The following is a 6,121-nucleotide window of genomic DNA, read 5'->3' on the forward strand; positions in this document are numbered from 1 at the left end:
TCATTACCTTTGTCCGACAAAGGGGCTGATCCTATCACTATGATCACCCACTCAGATGAATTCTCGGATTGTCCCAACATACCCAGGTTTTGACCCCCGCTAAGGATCTCACTGATTGGTACATCAAAGACAGCCCGATCCGACACCTAGTGCAGTTTCATAATCGAGTCTAGGGGTCGGGTGTAACTTTCCAGTTTTGCCCATCAATCTCCAAGGTCCAGGGCAATACTGGAAATCTGGTCCATTTCAAAGATTTAATTAATCCCACACTGTATGTGCCTAGGGTCTCACCCCGGTAGCTGAGACAAGCCACCCCAACCGACTTGGTGGCACCACAGTGTCAGCCTTGTCTGGATAAGTCTCCCCAGACCGACCCACTGGCTGTGAACATTCAAAACTAACACGAGTCTCAATAAGTGTCCAGTTTAAGGGTAATACACAGAAACATACCAAGGGAACATGAATCAAATATGTAGTTTTATTCATTTACAATAAACTCATAAAGTACATCAATTTTGATTGAAGCTAAGGGCATACAAAACTGTCTAACAGGGGATGGGGTGAGAAAAGTGTGGAATATTAGATCCCAAAATCATGGATTTGGAGTCGCACCAAAACCGTGTGACCCCAGTGGAAAAATGTAAGAAACCACTATTCACTCTCTGCTTCGGTGAAACCAGTGACGATGGCACCCCCTCCCCGTTTGAACCTAGAAACAGAGCAATGGCGGTAGCACCCCCTTTCAGCCACTCCCTTCCTCCCTCTCCTCTCTTCTTCTCTTTCTTCTTTTGGGTTTGCAGATACAGATCTGGGTTCGTAGACATAGATCTAAGTTCTGCCATGGTAGAACTCAGATCTGGGTTCACAAATTCAGATCGGTGACACTCCCTTCCTCCCTCTCTCCTCTCTTCTTCTCTTTCTTCTTCTGGGTTTGCAGACACAATCACAGACACAGATCTGGTTTCGCATACCCAAATCTAATTTCTGCCATGGTAGAACTTAGATCTAGGTTCATAGACACAGATCAGAGACAATTCCTTCCTCCCTCTCTCCTCTCTTCTTCTCTTTCTTCTTTTGGGTTCGTAGATACAGTTGCAGACACAGTGTTTTCTTCTCCCTCACCTTCTCCTCTCTTCTCCTTGAAATAGTGTTTTCTTATTATTTTCTCTTGTATAAAACCAAACAATGGAAGAATAGATTTTTACACTTTCCCATTACATCTCATCTTTTCCCATCACACCTAAATCTTCTCATAAACCAAACGGAGCCTAAGAGAAAATCAACCAAAAACTCCCTTAACTTTGCCCTATCTACTCTTTATATAGACTTCTTTACACCTTTATGTCTCCTACAAGGAAATTTCCTAATTTAATAAAATACTCCTTATTATAATCCTACTAAATCTCTTTAAGAAAGAGAAAAAAAGTGCTAAATGAATATAAATTTGAAAATCTTTCCTTTCTACTCTGCACATACCCCATTAGAGATTGAAGCATTGTTGTTAAGGGGGAGTCTTTTGAACTAGGGTTGTAGACGATGACGCTTCCTCAAATAGAGGTCCCCCAAATGGTGACGAGTCACAGAAACGGAACCATAGAGGTGCTCTTAACGATCAAATAAAAGACACATGCATGCACCATCACTTTATATCTTCCTAAAGGGAATTTTAGCGGAGACAGAAAACAGAGACAAAGTAGCATCATATCTTCCTGAATTTTTTTTATAAATTGAATTTTATTTTGAAAATCTAAGAAATAGTGGAGTGCAAATTTGACATTTCATTTTTTATGTAGATATCAGATGTCCAAAACAATAGAGGTAGTGCAAGACAATAGTTAAACAGTAAGGATATAATTAATTAATTAACTAAACCATAACAGTAGTTTAAGAAATTTATCCAATAGATAATAGATAAAAGAATAAAAAAATCATGATTTAGATTTGGGTAAGACAAAAAGGATAAAATACAAAAACCTCCCCTAAAGTTTCTAACGATCATAAAAACCTCCCCAAAAGTTTGTAACAATCATAAAAACCTCCCCTATAGTTTCATTGTAACAAATACCTCTCATGAACTATTAGAAACTCAACAAAAAACTTCCCTTGCATCACTGACCTAGACGAAAAACGTATGCATTTGCAAAATTACTCCTGATGCATCATTTAAAAAATCATAAAATACCATAATTGCCCTTGTTGATTTTCTCAAACTTCTTTGCATAAAAAAATCATAAAATACCTCGATTATTTGATACAAATCCAACCTACCAAAACAATTTGTGTGGCACGAATGATGAGAAACATGGTGCTGATGCATTAGAACTCCAGGTTCCGTTCATCAATTTAGGTGGTGATGTAGGGTGATTCGGCCCGACCGCATATCACGGGGACATGTGTATATGACCTGGCATAAGCAACAAGTCAGCGTGGCAGCCTCGCCACAACTCGGCATAACAAGCTCACCGAGGCTCGACCAAACGACTCAGCAGGTGTGACAACTCGCCGAGTATGCAAGGCCCAATTCGCCCCAAGCCTGAAGGCGGAGCTCCCCGAGCTCCCCCATGCAAGGGGACCCGAGCTCCTCCTAAGGGGCCCCAAGCTCTCCCTTCCTAAGAAAGGAGCACCCCGGATTTTGGCTAAGTGTCCCGAGGGAGAAACACCTCGGGGCAGCACCGTCGAGACTCCTATTTGAACTTGCTTAAGGCTCACCTCTAGTGCGGGCACCTTGGTGTACCTCGGCACCTCGGTGCAAGGCAAATCTGCCCCAGGTGGTTGGGTGTACAGTAGCTTGGCAGATTATGGGGAGAACTACCTGACATCCGTGCCTACCTAACATCCGTACCTATCGGATCCGATGGTAGTGCTTGGATCCCTTGCTAGGCGGTGTTCTGCCTGCTGTCTCTAAGAAGCATGGCATGCCTGTCGAGTCCGTACCTTGAAGTAGCAACCTGTAGTAGCATCTTGCAACTACCACCCCTGCTCTGGCGGTTATGCCTGATGTGACTGAGCTCTGGTATAAAAGAACCCCAACCCTCATGAAGCTAAGGTATTGAAGCTAGCACTTTTAGCATCCTGCAGGCAAGCGTCATCTACGCAGGGTCAGACCGTTAGGGAGAGAGACCTGAAGCCCGCAAACACTCCACTCGTGGGATTCAGCGGTGAGGAGGTCAGACCGTTAGGGAGAGTCACTGTACCCGTGGAGGTCGGCACTTGGCCTAGTGTGGTAAGGCTCAGCCACGAGTTCCTGGTGGTCGCGACACCCTCCCCGTACAACGCAATAGTAGGTCAGCCCATCACCGATGCCTTATGAGCAGTAGTCTCCACCTACCATCTGGAAATGAAGTTCCCAATAGACTTCGGTGTCAGAGTGACGCATAGAAGATGACCTCGAGCTAGAGCGACCCATGGAGTAGTTCGCGGAGCGAGCCACACCTATGGTCTCAACTAGTAAGTTTCTTACTTGAAAATTTAGATGTTTTTGCATGGTCAGTGGCAGAAATTCCCGGCATAGACCCTAGCATTTTAACTCATAGGCTAAACACTAATCCTGTAATTAGGCCCGTTAGACAGAAGAAGCGCAACCTAGCCCCACAGCGATGGAGGGAAGTTGACGAGGAGATTGGGAAGCTCCTTGCAGCCGATTTTATCAGGGAGGTTCATTACCCGAGCTGGGTGGCCAACCCCGTTCTAGTGAAAAAGGCCAATAGTAAATGGCGCATATGTGTCGACTACACCGACCTGAACCGAGCTTGCCCAAAGGACTTCTTCCCACTTCCCAGGATCGACCGTCTAGTGGACGCGACCTCGGGGCATGAGTTTCTGAGCTTCCTAGATGCCTATTCGGGCTACAACCAGATCAGGATGGACCTAAATGATGAAGAGAAAATAGCTTTCATAACCGAGTTTGGCCTATACTGTTACAAGGTTATGCCCTTCGGGTTGAAAAACGTTGGGGCCACTTTTCAAAGACTTGTAAACAAACTGTTTGAGCCACTAATTGGCAAAAAAGTAGAGTGTTATGTAGACAATATGATAATCAAAACCCAATTTTCACATGAATTAATACAAGATTTACATTCAATTTTCAAAATTTTACGTAGATTTAATATGAAGTTAAACCCCAACAAGTGTGTCTTTGGTGTCACCTCGGGTAAATTCCTAGGGTACATCATTAACCGGCAAGGCATTGAGGCCAACCCAGACAAAATCAAAGCCATCCTAGAAATGAGACCACCCCAAAATTTAAAGGAGGTTTAGAAGCTGAACGGCCGGCTAGCTGCCTTGAGTCACTTTTTGTCCAAGTCAACAGATCGCTGCCTACCTTTCTTTAAGGCCATAAAAAGCAAAGGCTTCGAATGGACCAAAGAGTGCCAGCTCGCATTCGACGAACTCAAAAGGTACCTCACCAGCATCCTAGTCTTAACCGGACCCGAAGTGGGTGATTTTTAGAACTATACCTCTCGGCAAGTGACGAGGTGGTCAGCTTGGTAATAATAAGAGAAGTAGATCGGGTCCAACGACCTGTCTATTATGTTAGTAAAGCGTTGCAGGGTTCCCAAAGATAGAAAACTTAGCCTATGCACTGGTTATAGCAGCCTGAAAGCTCCACTCATACATCCAAGCTCACACCATCATTGTCCTTACCAACAAACCTCTGAGGCAAGTTTTGCTGAAGCCCGAGGTCTCAGGAAGGTTAACAAAGTGGGCCATCAAGCTCAGCGAGTATGAACTCCGGTATAAACCGCAAATTGCTATCAAGGCCCAAGCCTTGGTAGATTTCGTTGCAGAATGCACCTTTACCTCCGAAGTCCCCAGGCCGGTGGAGCACGAGGCCCCTAGTATGGGAGAGTTCGGGGTTCCCAGGCTGGTTGAACTCGAGTGCCGTGAAGTAGCAACCAGCGCGGCATCTCTCCTAGTTAGGTCAAGCCCAAATTGGGATGGAGAACCCTGGATCCTTCACGTAGATGGATCGTCAAATCGGTAGGACAGCGGAGCTGGAATCGTTCTGTATGGGCCAAGTGGTGTGAAATTGGAGTACACACTACGCTTTGAGTTCGCGACATCCAACAACGAAGCAGAGTACGAGGCGCTGCTAGCCAGGCTGAATCTGGCAAAGGATGTGAAAGCCAAGCACATCGTCATCTGCAGCGATTCCCAGCTCATGGTAAATCAGGTTATGGATGAGTATGAAGCCCATGAGCCAACCCTGGTGGCATACTTAGCCAAAGTAAGAGGAGCTCTACTCAACTTCCGGTCATACTTCATCCAGCAAATCCTGATATCAGAGAATGCCGTGGCCGATGCCCTATCCCCTTTATCCAGCACTGGCGATAACACCACGAGGACCGTGTATATAGAGAACTTGCCTCAGCCTAGCATTCTCAGGGGAGCAGAGGAGGTCGCTCCCATCATTCAAGCAGAGCCGAGCTGGATTGATCCGCTCATGAGCTTCTTGCTACACGAGACCCTCCCCGTAGATCATAATGCTGCCAGGAGGGTAGAGCGTTAGGTAGCCAAATACGCCATGATAGACGGACGACTGTACTTAAGATCCTACACGCTCCCCTACCTACATTGCCTGCGACCCTTTGAAGCCAAGCTCGTCCTCCGTGATACTCATGAGGGCCTGTGCAGTGGACACTTAGGGGGCAGGGCCCTCACTCAGAAAGAACTACGACAGAGGTATTACCGGCCAATGATGAAGGCAGATGCGACCGAGCTTGTCAAAAAATGTGACAAGTGTTAGAAGCACGCCAACATCCACCACTGGCCTACTGCCAACCTAAAATACCTCACTAGCCCATGGCCATTTGCACAATGGGGGATTGACCTACTTGGGCAATTCCCACCAGCAACGGACAAAGGAGGTTCCTAGTGGTGGAAGTTGACTATTTCACAAAGTGGGTCGAAGCTGAACCTCTCGCAACAATCACGGCCCAAAACGTGTAGAATTTCTTTTGGAAGAACATAGTGTGTCATTTCGGATTACCTCGTGTACTGATCTCCGACAATGGTAAGCAGTTCCAAAACTGGTGCTGAGACATGGGAATTCAGCAGAACTTCACCTCAATATCGCACCCTCAGGCAAATGGTCAAACGAAAGTCATGAACAGGGCAATCC

Source organism: Nelumbo lutea, chromosome 4 (assembly GCF_056320005.1).
Source record: "Nelumbo lutea isolate HS-2025 chromosome 4, American lotus-T2T, whole genome shotgun sequence".
NCBI classification, from domain to species: domain Eukaryota; kingdom Viridiplantae; phylum Streptophyta; class Magnoliopsida; order Proteales; family Nelumbonaceae; genus Nelumbo; species Nelumbo lutea.